Below are 12,047 nucleotides of genomic sequence, written 5' to 3' on the forward strand. Positions count from 1 at the left end.
AAAAAAAGAGGCAAAAACAAGGCTTTATTATCATATCGCCGAACAAAAAGTGGAATAACACGCGATCAAAAAGATGGATATAAATAAACTTGGTACCACTGAAAACATCATCTTGTCCCGCAAAAAACGAGCAACAGTAGAGTGTCATCAGTGAAAAAATAAAAAAGTTATAGCCCTCAGAATAAAGCGATGCAAAAATAATTATTTTTTCTATAAAATAATTTTTATTATATAAAAGCACCAAAACATAAAAAAGATATAAATGAGGTATCGCTGTAATCATACTGACCCGAAGAATAAAAACTGCTTTATCAATTTTAGTAAACGTGGAACGGTATAAATGCTCCCCCAAAAGAAATTCATGAATTGCTGGTTTTTGTTCATTCTGCTTCACAAAAATCGGAATAAAAAGTGATCAAAAATGTCATGTACCCAAAAATGGTACCAATAAAAACGTCAACTCGTCCCGCAAAAAACAAGACCTCACATGACTCTGTGGACCAAAATATGGAAAAATTATAGCTCTCAAAATGTGGTAACGCAAAAACTATTTTTTGCAATAAAAAGCGTCTTTTAGTGTGTAACAGCTGCCAAACTTAAAAACCCGCTATAAAAACCCACTATAAACAGTAAATCAAATCCCCTTTATCATCGCCTTAGTTAGGGAAAAATAATAAAATTAAAAAATGTATTTATTTCTATTTTCCCACTAGGGTTAGGGCTAAAGTTAGGGTTAGGGCTAAAGTTAGGGTTAAGGCTAAAGTTGGGGTTGGGGCTAAAATTAGGGTTAGGATTACATTTACGGTTGGGATTAGGTTTGGGATTAGGGTTAGGGGTGTGTCAGGGTTAGGGGTGTGGTTAGGGTTATAGTTGGGATTAGGGTTAGGGATGTGTTGAAGTTAGGGGTGGGGTTAGGGTTGGGATTAGGGTTAGGGGTATGTTGGGGTTAGGGGCGTGTTCAGGATAGGGCTGTGGTTAGGGTTATGGTTAGAGTTGGGATTAGGGTCAGGGGTGTGTTGGGGTTAGGGTTGGAGTTGGAATTGTGGGGTTTCCACTGTTTAGGCACATCATGGGCTCTCCAAATGCGACATGGTGTCCGATCTCAATTCCAGCCAATTCTGTGTTGAAAAAGTAAAACAGTGCTCCTTCCTGTCTGAGCTCTCCCGTACGCCCAAACAGGGGTTTACCCCAGCATATGGGGTATCAGAGCACTCAGGACAAATCAGACAACAACCTTTGGGGTCCAATTTCCCCTGATACCCTTGGGAAAATAAAAATTTGGGGGCTAAAAAATCATTTTTGTGGGTAAAAAAGATTTTTTATTTTCACAGCTCTACGTTGTAAACTGTAGTGAAACACTTGGGGGTTCAAAGTTCTTGCAGCACATCTAGATAAGTTCCTTGGGGGTCTAGTTTCCAATATGGGGTCACTTGTGGGGGGTTTCTACTGTTTAGGTATATCAGGGGTTCTGCACACTCAACGTGACGCCCGCAGACCATTCCATCTAAGTCTGCATTCCAAACAGCGCTCCTTCCCTTCCGAGCTCTGCCATACACAAAACGGTGGTCCCGCCACACATATGGGGTATCACTGTACTCAGGACAAATTGGACAACAACTTTTGGTGTCCAATTTCTCCTGCTACCCTAGGGAAAATACAAAGCTGGGGGCTAAAAAACCATTTTTGTGGAAAAAGAAAAGATTTTTTATTTTCACGGCTCTGCGTTATAAACTGTAGTGAAACACCTGGGGGTTCAAAATTCTCACAACACATCTAGATAAGTTCCTTAGGGGGTCTACTTTCCAAAATGGTGTCACATGTGGGGGGGTTCTACTTTAGGCACATCAGGGGCTCTCCAAACGTGACATGGTGTCCTATCTCAATTCCAGTCAATTTTGCATTGAAAAGTCAAACGTTGCTCCTTCCCTTCCGAGCTCTGCCATGCGCCCAAACAGTGTTTTACCCCCACATATCGGGTATCAGTGTACTCAAGACAAATTGCACAACAACTTTTGGGGTCCAATTTCTTCTTTTACCCTTGGGAAAATAAAAAATTGGGGGCAAAAATATAATTTTTGTGAAAAAATATGATTTTTTATTTTTAGGGCTCTACATTATAAACTTCTGTGAAGCACTTGGTGGGTCAAAGTGCTCACCACACATCTAGATAAGTTCCTCAGGAGGTCTACTTTCCAAAATGGTGTCCCATTTGGGGGGTTTCTACTGTTTAGGCACATCAGGGGCTCTCCAAATGCGACATGGCATCCTATCTCAATTCCAGCCAATTTTGCATTGGAAAGTCAAACGGCGCTCCTTCCCTTCCGAGCTCTGCCATGCGCCCAAATATTGGTGTCCCCCTTTCCCCCACATATGGGGTATCTGCATACTCTGGACAAATTGTACAACAACTCTTGGGGTCCAATTTCTCCTGTTATCCTTAGTAAAATAAAACAAATTGGATCTGAATTAAATTTTTTGTGAAAAAAGTTAAATGTAAATTTAAAAAAAAAAATTCCTGTAAAACACCTGAAGAGTTAATAAACTTCTTCAATGTGAATTTGAGCACCTTGAGGGGTGCAGCTTTTAGAATGGTGTCACATTTGGGTATTTTCTATCATATAGACCCCTCAAAGTGACTTAAAATGTAATGTGGTCCCTAAAAAAAAATGGTGTTGTAAAATTGAGAAATTGCCGGTCAACTTTTAACCCTTATAACTCCGTAACAAAAAAAATGTTGGTTTCAAAATTGTGCTAATGTAAAGTAGACATGTGGAAAATGTTAATTATTAAGTATTTTGTGTGACATATCTCTGTGATTTAAGGCCATGAAAATTAAAATTTGGAAAATTGCAAAATTTTCAAAATTTTCACCAAATTTCATTTTTTCACAAATAAACGCAGGTAATATCAAAGAAATTTTACCACTATCATGAAGTACAATATGTCACGAGAAAACAATGTCAGAATCACCAAGATCCATGCAAGCATTCTAGAGTTATAACCTCATAAAGTGACAGTGGTCAGAATTGTAAAAATTGTCCCTGTCATTAATATGCAAACCACCCTTGGGGGTTAAGGGGTTAAGGTAATCCAGCATGACAATGGGTAGCCATCAATGCAAGCCATGACATGAGTGTAATCATTTTCTATTTGAGCGAAGATTTGTGATGCAATGTGGTAATCAGATTCTAGAGGGCAGTCTGTTACAGCTGTAGCTGTGGGCGTGATGGGTTACACACAGTGGTACAACATATAATTCTCTTATTTCCTATGGAATATTTTAAGAACAATGCTTAGATTAAATTACAGATATTATTTACTGTTGACTCTTCGTGTCCTGCAAAATAGACAAATGTATTTGGATGGGACTTCAATATTCCATTGCTGAGAAAGATTGATTTTAGATGCTACTGTATTTCATTGCAAAAGTTAAATAATTGAAACTTTTTATCAATTCTATTACATTTCACTAGGTCCTACCAACTTTTACATGTTCTGTTTTCAGCTGCCGTTACAAAGAGGAAGCACAGTACAAGCAATATTAGCACACACCCAGATATAGATATTACACTTATATTTAGATTGTTGTCTGTGGTTCTCAAATAAATATCACATAGTATCACATAGAACAAAAGCCATTAGTCAAACACTGCTCAGAAAATGAAGAAAACACATAAATAACACTTCAGATCTTGAAGAAAGAAAGACGTAAGTTGATAATCTTTTTTTTTACATAGTTTCTACATAGTTATATAGATAGTTACTTAGTTTCTACATAGTTACATAGATAGTTACTTTCACTTCAACTTTCCTTGACCAGTTATACATTATCACTATGACTTCTTGCGTTAGGGCATTCCACAGTCTGAATTGCTCTAACTGTAAAGAACCCTTTCCTATTTAAAATTGAAGCAATTCAATGAGAACAAAGTGGCATTTACACAGTCAATGGACACCAAAATCATCAACCAATTGAGATCTGGATTTTCAAATACCCTTGAATATCAAAGCTAAAAATTGACATCATAACCGGATCCAATATGAGTGAATTTCATCATTGCAACTTATAACGTGACTCAGTAGTGTGTGTTTCCCCCACAAGCTTGCCTACACTTCTGACAATTTCTGGAAATTCTTCTGTTGAGAAGTTGGATAGTTTCATTGGAGTTCTAAGACTTGGATCAGGGCATCAGTGGGCTCTTGGACAGTCTGTGGTGCTACATGGTGGCATCACATGTACTAATACATAGTATGTGGATGTGTGGGGGGAACATGGAGTTATTCCAGTCACAGGCAGAGGACAAGGCTGACAGCCAGTGTGAAACTGCTAAAAACATTTACCGTATACAGTACAGACCAAAATTTTGGACACACCTTCTCATTTAAAGATTTTTCTGTATTTTCATGACTATGAAAATTGTACTTTCACACTGAAGGTATCAAAACTATGAATTAACACATGTGGAATTATATACTTAACAAAAAAAGTGTGAAACAACTGAAAATATGTCTTATATTCTAGGTTCTTCAAAGTAGCCACCTTTTGCTTTGATGACTGCTTTGCACACTCTTGGCATTCTCTTGATGAGCTTCAAGAGGTAGTCACCGGGAATGGTTTTCACTTCACAGGTGTGCCCTGTCAGGTTTAATAAGTGGGATTTCTTGTATTATAAATGGTGTTGGGACCATCAGTTGTGTTTTGCAGAAGTCTGGTGGATACACAGCTGATAGTCCTCCTGAATAGACTGTTAGAATTTGTATTATGGCAAGAAAAAAGCAGCTAAGTAAAGAAAAACGAGTGGCCATTGTTATTTTAAGAAATGAAGGTCAGTCAGTCCGAAAAATTGGGAAAACTTTGAAAGTGTCCCCAAGTGCAGTGGCAAAAACCATCAAGCACTACAAAGAAACTGGCTCACATGAGGACCGCCCCAGGAAAGGAAGACCAAGAGTCACCTCAGCTTCAGAGAATAAGTTTATCACCAGCCTCAGAAATCGCAGGTTAACAGCAGCTCAGATTAGAGACCAGGTCAATGCCACACAGAGTTCTAGCAGCAGGCACATCTCTACAACAACTGTTAAGAGGAGACTTTATGCAGCAGGCCTTCATGGTAAAATAGCTGCTGGGAAACCACTGCTAAGGACAGACAACAAGCAGAAGAGACTTGTTTGGGCTAAAGAACACAAGGAATGGACATTAGACCAGTGGAAATCTGTGCTTTAGTATGATGAGTCCAAATTTGAGATCTTTGGTTCCAACCACCATGTCTTTGTGCCTCACAGAAAAGGTGAACGGATGGACTCTACATGTCTGGTTTCCACCCTGAAGCATGAAGGAGAAGGTGTGATGGTCTGGGGGTGCTTTGCTGGTGACACTGTTGGGGATTTATTCAAAATTAAAGGCATGCTGAACCAGCATGGCTACCACAGCATCTTGCAGCGGCATGCTATTCCATCCGGTTTGCGTTTAGTTGGACCATCATTTATTTTTCAACAGGACAATGATACCAAACACACCTCCAGGCTGTGTAATGGCTATTTGACCAAGAAGGAGAGTGATAGGGTGCTACACCAGCTGACCTGGCCTCCACAATCACCAGACCTGAACCCAATCGAGATGGTTTGGGGTGAGCTGGACTGCAGAGTGAAGGCAAAAGGGCCAACAAGTGCTAAGCATCTCTGGGAACTACTTCAAGATTGTTGGAAGAGCATTCCCGGTGACTACCTCTTGAAGCTCGCAGAAAAGCCGCGGAGACACCATCGCGTGTTTCTCAACGCAAGCAATAAATAGCCAGGTCTTTCACCGGGAAGGAACAACCACGGCAAGGGCAGCATCCAAAAAGGAAAACCACCTATGCCAAAACATGGGATCCATCCACAGACAGCTGTTTCGGGGTATTTGCCCCTTATCAGTGTGGAGTAGGAAACTGGCTATTAGGAGCAGTGCCTAGTAAAAGGACTATAAACATAAAGGATGAATGACCTCGGGGAGATCAAAACATCCAACACCGCGTAGACACCATCACGTGTTTCTCAACGCAGTGATCCAGAACACTGCTCCCATCCCTTATGGGAAATATGCAAATGCATGCAGAAAAGCCGCGGAGACACCATCACGTGTTTCTCAACGCAAGCAATAAATAGCCAGGTCTTTCACTGGGAAGGAACAACCACGGGAAGGGCAGCATCCAAAAAGGAAAACCACCTATGCCAAAACATAGTTCCACCTCGTTCCACCGCTAGGCGCCGCTCTGTCTTCCACGTCCTCTGCTGTGATGCTCAGGTCAGAAAGCGCGATGTCGTGATTAGTGCGCCCCCTCTGCCTGAACTTCAGTGCAGAGGATGCGGAAGACACAGCGGCTCCGGGCGGTGGAACGAGGACAGGTGAATATTGCAAGTGTTGGGGACTGTTATTTTCTTTTTTAATCGCAGCAACAGCATATGGGGCAAACATTTCTATGGGGCATATTATGGGGCCATAATCAACATTTGTGCAGCATTATATGGGGCAAATGTCTCTATGGAGCATCTTATGAAGCCCTTATTAACCTTTTATGCAGCATTATATAGGGCACATTTTCTATTGAGCATCTTATGGGGCCATTATTAACCTTTGTGCAGCATTTTATATGGGGCATATTTTAATATGGAACATCTTATAGGGCCCATCACAAACTTTATGGAGCATTATATGCGGCGTATTTTGTATTGTGCAGGCGTGTACTATGGAGGACAAAGAATGAACTTCAATCCAAAATTGCAGCCAGCATGCAGCCAGCGGGTAAGGAAAGGGTGAATCAAAAACCCCAAAACCCCGCCTCCATGGCTGAAGATTGTTCCCTCCAAATTCAGGTGACAGTGTCCCTTTAACAAAAAGTGCAATCGTGCAAATGGTGCAAATAAATGGTAAGTGCATATACCTAATTGAAACTCACATGTAGTAAGAGCTGTAAACCCCAACCTGCCGCCAGGTTATGTTTGATTTCTTGTATGCTAACAGGAGTATCAGTATCATCACGAAAAGGGCTGACAATTGAATAAGCATGATTTTAAACTCTTGCTATAAAGTCAAAATTGATTAATCTTTTTCAGCCTACAAATGGTAGTCATAATTGGAGTATTACCGTTTTGGAGTTGTGTCCCTGCGTAGTTGAAGTTTTCGTTAAGCAGATGTCTGCTGACCGCAATTCTAACCAGGAGATCTTTCTCTGCTCCATGTAGAGTCAATGCTCCCCTGCCTACAACAGCAACCCTGCTACAACAAGTAGCTGAAACACCAGCAATTGTAGTAAATATGAAATGATGGACCAGATGTTTTATAAGCCGCTGCACTAAACCTGATGCATATTAGCAAACAGATACATCAGTTGAACAACCTGGTTCTGATGGACCTAGACTGTGTCCTTCTAACAGAAGATATCCTGATCCCTGACTTCTTGATCAGGAGATTGCACCAGTGGTAAGAACTGGCTTAATGTGTCATGGGCATACTGTCTTGTCCGACCTCCAGTGTACTGTTAGGTGAAGCCATAGGAAATACAGTAAATATGGGATTGTTTCTATTATTGTATGCTACTGTATAGACTCCGCATTAGCTATGCCCTTAGCATGTGTCGACATGATCAGCTATAAAACATGATTATTTATATATATCAAGTATGATTTGTTATGTTTAAGGGTAAAATCTCTGTTAAGTTGTTAACCCCTTAATGACCCCAGCTTTTTTCGGTTTTGTGTTTTCATTTTTCGCTCCCCTTCTTCCCAGAGCCATAACTTTTTATTTTTCTTTCAAAATGGCCATATGAGGGCTTGTTTTTTGTGGGATGAGTTGTACTTTTGAACGACACCAACACCATTGGTTTTACCATGTCGTGTAATATAAAACGGGAAAAAAATTCAAAGTGCGGTGAAATTGCAAATTGCAAATAAAAGTCCAAACCCACACTAGTTTTTTGTTTGGCTTTTTTGCTAGATTTACTAAATGCTAAAACTGATCTGCCATTCTGATTATCCAGGTCATTATGAGCTCATAAATAAGGCAGCACATTGCGAACTTGAAACATGAAAATTGAACTGCTTTACTGCATTAGAAATATGAAAAAATGAGAGCGTTTAGCGCATAAATTGGCCAATTCATGTGTACCTGGTAGCCACATAAAGGCATCTCTCGTATACCCGGACCTAGACATTCCTTGTTTTTACTGAGAATAAGCGTCTTCATCTGAATGGGAACCTACTGTGAATCCTCTTCTTAGACTATAATCTCTCACTCTCTGTGGAGGGGTAATGGTCCTGCTGCGATTAAAACACCTGTGGCTAAAAGGTGGAGTGCTCAGTCAGAAGGCTAATGAATACAAATTTCAAAATACTGACCGTCACATCCAAACATAGAATAATTGTGAACAGGTGCTGAACCTAGAGTCACCAACTCGTATACAGTCGTATACAGCTACCAGGTACACATGAATCGGCCAATATTTGCACTAAACGCTCTCATTTTTTCATATTTCTAATGCAGTAATGCAGTTCAATTTTCATGTTTCATGTTTGCATGTTTTAGCGCCGCAGTGTGCTGCCTTATTTATTTGACTGTATACGAGTTGGTGACTCTAGGTTCAGCACCAACGCCGAGTCAACATGTTTAATGATACCGTTTTGGTGCAGATATGTTAATTTGATCGCCTATTATTGCATTTTATTGCAATGTCGTGGCAACCAAAAAACTTAATTCTGGCGTTTTGAATTTTTTTCTCACTGCGCCGTTTAGCTATCAGGTTGATCCTTTTTTATTGATAGATCGGGCGATTCTGAACGCGGCGATACAAAATATGTGTATGTTTGATTTTTTATTGTTTTATTTTGAATGGGGTGAAAGGGGAGTGATTTGAATTTTACTTTTTCTTTCATATTTTTTAAAACTTTTTTTTTACTTTTGCCATGCTTCAATAGCCTCCATGGGAGGCTAGAAGCTGGCATAGCCTGATCATTCCTATGCAGCTGAATTACAGCATTGCTATGAGCGCCGACCAGAGGGTGCCGCTCACAGCAATCTGGCATCAACAACCATAGAGGTCTTCAGGAGACCTCTGGTTGTCATACTGATGTATCGCTGACCCCGATCATGAGACGGGGGTCAGCAATGCGCGCATTTCCAGTCCGATGGCCGGAAGCGTTAGTTAAATGCCGCTGTCAGAGTCGCTGCATCAAAGCAGGGGCTCTGTCCTCAGATGTACTTTTCCGACCGAGGACAGAAAAGGGTTAATGCAGGTAGACAAACTAGTCCCAGTATATATCTTTAGCACCAACTAATCATGTTAGTGTGGGATCTCTATTAATGTGGGTTGACACAGTAAACACATGAGTTACATCTAATTCCACAATTGAAGAATTTTGCATCTTCAAGTTAAAAGCTTAAAGACTCTCAGAAACTGTGAGCAGGAGCAGATACAGACAGAAGAGTTACAATTTGCAGTCCAATATGTGTCTTTGACAAAAGCTGTTTCCTGCTTTAGAGGTAGAAGTGGATGCACTGGACGCCCTTACCTCTCAGGCCTCTGGTTGGGCACCACTGGTGTGTTGGACCCGATGTATCCTGAAAGATGAGATAAAGAGGTTAGATTATATTCACCTGGGTGGGTTGTCCGATCCGATGGGTGTCGTGGTCCGATCCGGGGCCTCCTATCTTCATAGGATGATGTCCTCTTCTTGTCTTTATGCTGCAGCTTCGGCGCAGGTGTATTTTGTCTGACCTGTTGAGGGCAGAGCAAAGTACTGCAGTGTGCAAGGCCCGGGCCTCTCTGACCTTTCCCGGCGCCTGTGCACTCCAGTACTTTGCTCTGCCCTCAAGAGGGCAGACAAAGTACGCCTGCGCTGGAGCTGCAGCGTGAATACAAGAAGAGGACGTCATTGTAAGAAGATGGGAGGCCCCAGATCGCGACGCACATCAGACAGGACCTGTTGTGAATTCCGCTCTTGGGCTCCCTCCGGTGGTTGTAAGTGGCACTTTTGTGAGTTCTGCTCTTGGGCTCCCTCTTGTGGTTTCTAGTGGTATGGCTGCTCCTTGGAGTTAGCTGTCATCAGCTGCCTCCACTTATCGTCTCTTCTGCTCGGCTATTTAGGTCTGGCTCTCCTGACCAGTTCAGCTAAGCTAAGTTTTTGCTTGCTCTTTTCTGTCCATAGATTGTGGACTTATCCATTCTGTGCTTTCTATGTTTGTCCAGCTTATCAGTGTGAATTAATTCTGTCTTGCTGGAAGCTCTGGGAGGCAGATTTGCCCTCCACACCTTTAGTCAGGTGTGGAGATTTTTTGTAAACTCTGCGTGGATTTTTGTAGTGTTTTATACTGACCGCACAGTATTCCATCCTGTCCTTTAGCTAGACTGGCCTCCTGTGCTCATCCTGGTTTCATTCTGTGTATGTCTTTTCCCTCTCCACTCACAGTCATTATTTGTGGGGGGCTAATCTATCCTTTGGAGATTTTCTCTGAGGCAAGATAGTTTTCCTGCTTCTTTCTATAAGGGTAGTTAGCTCTTAGGCTGTGACGAGATGCCTAGGGAGAGTTAGGAGCATTCCACGGCTACTTCTAGTGTTGTGTTGAGCTTAGGGACTGCGGTCAGTACAGTTACCACTTCCTTCAGAGCTCGTTCCATGTTGCTCCTAGATCACCATATCATAACAAGGACCGCAGCGGGACCGCCCCTGGGTGACTATAATATAACCTCTTTTTCTCATCTTTCAGGATACATCGGGGGCTTATCTACAGCATTCCAGAATGCTGTAGATAAGCCCCTGATGCTGGTGGACTTAGCTCATCTTCGATTTTGGGGGTTACAGATTCCCTTTAACAGACTAGCAATATTTCTTGCTAATGATTTTTTGCTGATAGGGGCTAGTAGTGAAGCTTTAGGAGGGCACTTTCAATACCAGAAGGGAACTGAAGTGAACTGGATGCAGTTACTGTACTGCAGTACAGTTACCACTTCCTTCAGAGCTCGTTCCATGTTGCTCCTAGACCACCGTATCATAACATTACAAGTGGCCAAAAATGAATTAAATGCATCTCAAAAGAAGGAAAAGAAAGTTCTGAACCATTTTTTTTTTCTGTGCTCTGGTTTGTCTTTTTTTTTTTCCCTTGATATCTGGGTGGTTCAGGATATATGATTTGGCATGGATGTTCAGGGTTTGTTTTCTCGTGTGGATCAACTTGCTGCAAGAGTACAGAGTATCCAGGACTATGTTGTCCAGACTCCGGCTTTAGAGCCCAGAATTCCTACTCCTGATTTGTTTTTTGGGGACAGATCCAAGTTTTTGAACTTTAAAAATAACTGCAAATTGTTTTTTGCTTTGAAACCCCGTTCTTCTGGTGATCCCATTCAGCAAGTAAAAATCATCATATCCTTGCTGCGTGGTGACCCTCAAGACTGGGCTTTTTCTCTTGAAACAGGGGATCCGGCATTATTGAATGTAGATGCATTTTTTCAAGCACTCGGATTATTGTATGACGATCCTAATTCTGTGGATCATGCAGAAAAAACCCTGTTGGCCTTGTGTCAAGGTCAGGAAGCGGCAGAGTTATACTGCCAGAAATTTAGAAAATGGTCTGTGCTCACTAAATGGAATGAAGAGGCTCTGGCTGCTATTTTCAGAAAAGGTCTTTCTGAAACCCTTAAAGATGTTATGGTGGGCTTTCCTACGCCTGCCGGTTTGAGCGAGTCTATGTCTCTAGCCATTCAGATTGATCGGCGTCTGCGCGAGCGCAAAGCTGTGCACCATATGGCAGTATCCTCTGAGCAAAGTCCTGAACCTATGCAATGTGATAGGATTTTGACTAGAATAGAACGGCAGGAATTCAGACGTCAGAATAGGCTGTGTTTTTACTGTGGTGATTCTGCTCATGTTATCTCTGATTGCCCTAAGCGTACTAAGAGAGTCGCTAGGTCTGTTACCATTAGTACTGTACAGCCTAAATTTCTCTTATCTGTGACCCTGATTTGCTCATTGTCGTCCTTTTCTGTCATGGCATTTGTGGATTCAGGCGCTGCCCTGAACTT

The sequence above is a fragment of the Ranitomeya imitator genome, chromosome 1 (assembly GCF_032444005.1).
Source record: "Ranitomeya imitator isolate aRanImi1 chromosome 1, aRanImi1.pri, whole genome shotgun sequence".
Taxonomy (NCBI): Eukaryota; Metazoa; Chordata; class Amphibia; order Anura; family Dendrobatidae; genus Ranitomeya; species Ranitomeya imitator.